The following is a 2,580-nucleotide window of genomic DNA, read 5'->3' on the forward strand; positions in this document are numbered from 1 at the left end:
GCGGGTCTTCACTTATGTATATGTACATATATAAGGACAGAATAGAGCACATTAGAGGGATCTCTACTAAACAATATTTAACAAAGTTGATACTAACATCATTAAGTTTTAAAGGAACCTAACAAAAACTTTCGTATAAAATTAGGTATGTTTGAAGTTATTTATTCTGAAAAAGATTACACCATAACTTTCTTTCCAAACTAGCTTTCGGTCGCGACTCCGCCCACGTTGAATTAAAGAACAAAAGTAAGTATCCTATGTATCTTCTAGGCTATCCTCAACATCGATACCAAATTTCATTGAGATCTGTTCAGCCGCTTAGGCTACAAACTCTAACAAACATCTATCCATCTATCTATACTTTCGCATTTATAATATTAGTAAAATAGTAAGATTAAAATTAACTCATACGAAGTCCTTTATTAAACAGCACACTAGCGGAATTCCGCGGCTGCATCTATTTGTGTTGTATTTGGGCCAGTGCTCGTAGGCAGCTTGTGCGAGCGCTTCCTGACGCGTGCTGAGAAAGCTCTTCCCGGGGTACGCACGTGTGCGCTAGCACCCAGCCCCCGGTTCCACCTGCCTTACGTACACCAAACACCACATACGGCAAGCATTCGCCCCGCGATCGCAGGGCGCAGATCACGGCGCGCCTTCGACGGGATGTGTCGTGTTTAACGTATCCGAAACGCGCGTCAAGAATTACCATGGGACCACAGTTCGAGTATTGCCTTCGAGCTACAAGTGAGTTTTGTTCGTAAATCAATGATAATTCTCCGCCCGCCCATCACTATTTGGATTTATCTATTTTGTTTCATAGATAGTGACTGTCTTTCTTTTTTTTTCGTAGAAATTATATAGTTAAGTTAGTAAGTATAACCATCACATAAATTTCTGTATCTTAGTTTGTTTACTACATTGATAACTTATCTATCGTAAGTTAGTTACTTAATTATCGACACGCGTCTGCTTGTCTAGAAACAAAAGAAGCAGGCCATAGATACGTAGTATAAATGAAAATAACACACATACACTTTTCCATTTAAATTGTATTTACTTTATATTTTACATTTTATGTTATTTATAGATATAACCCTCCGATGTAGTTTTCCGGGATTTTTAATAATTACATGTTAATAACATAATATTAAGGTAAATAAATTCATTTAATGAACTATTGAAATCGATTTAATATTTTATATTAAATCGTATTCATATTCATTCATATTTTACATTTTACATACTTTACAAGTTCTTTCCTTTTCACAATATTACTACGAGTACATATGAGTCAACTATACGTGAAACGTAAAAATGTTTTCATTACTTTGAAGATATTTGCTTGTGCGATTTTTTAAAGATTTTCCAGGAATAGAGATTGATTCATCATTTTAGAAGAACGGATGTAACGAACATAGCTTAATATTATACAGCAGATGTTGTCTGTGCTTTGAATATTTCTAAAAGCCCTTTAACTTTGTAGTACGTCATATTAGAAATATACTGAACGTGTTTAGTTTTCTCGTAACCAATTATAAGGATATAAACACATATGTTGTTACATTTATTCCCACTTGAATTAGCCATAAATTGGTGTATTCCTGCATTCAAATGGTACATAATAGGATTCTATTTGTCTAAATGAGACAAGGCATTGTCCATTAGTAAGTTTTTGTGTAACACATGTATAGGATGGTCCTTTCATCCCGCCCTCGGTCCAAATATTAGAAATAATACTTTGCACATGCGGGACGCACAAAAACTACATTAATGGATTCCTTCGTTCTCACTAAATACAGATTTAGTAGTAAATTGCCAAGTTTGCATGTGTGACTTGGAATAATATTTATTCCAGCTTTAATCAGTACGTACGTGAATTTACTTGTTTTTAATTCTTTGTTAACGTTCGTCTATGTTAAAATGTTATGATTAACTCCTATACAGAATGTTTACACATCTAAAGGTATTTTTCTTCCTATAACTTCAGTTAATTTTATTCATTATACCTTTAGACCTAGAGTCCAAAGTCCTGAAAGCGTAGTAGATTGGTACGCAAGGATAAATCTGCGACTGTCCCATATACGGCTTAAGTATGGCGGACTTGGAGTTGGGATGAAGATTGCTTTCAATTCGCATTTTCCGGCTTATAAAAGTAGGTTGGTCTACACGGCCGGCACCGCGGCTCGGGGCGGCGGTGGACGTAATGGAGAGCCGTTACTTCATTGTCGTTATTGAATAATTCCCGCGGCCAGTCGTAGATCGCTGGCCGGCGACGCCGCCCTCGCGTTATGGTCCTCGGTAAGACGGCAACTATTTATAGTTCCCTCACCAGACCCCACCTTCCTTGTTATTGTAACTAGATAGGAGGCCTTTGTATTTTGTTACTTACGCTTTGTTCTTATTTATGGTGTAACTATAACTAAACAGTATTTAATTTAAAAGAAAAACAATATTAGTAATACATCACCTAACTTACTCTATATCTTGTTCCAGACAATCCATCGTACTTCGCGTTCCCTGACAAAGATGTCGCGGACAGCGCTAGTTCAGCCGCAGCCGCAAGCGCCGAGCAATGTTCCC

The sequence above is a fragment of the Papilio polytes genome, unplaced genomic scaffold (genome assembly GCF_000836215.1).
Source record: "Papilio polytes unplaced genomic scaffold, Ppol_1.0 DF822178.1, whole genome shotgun sequence".
In the NCBI taxonomy this organism is placed as follows: Eukaryota; Metazoa; Arthropoda; class Insecta; order Lepidoptera; family Papilionidae; genus Papilio; species Papilio polytes.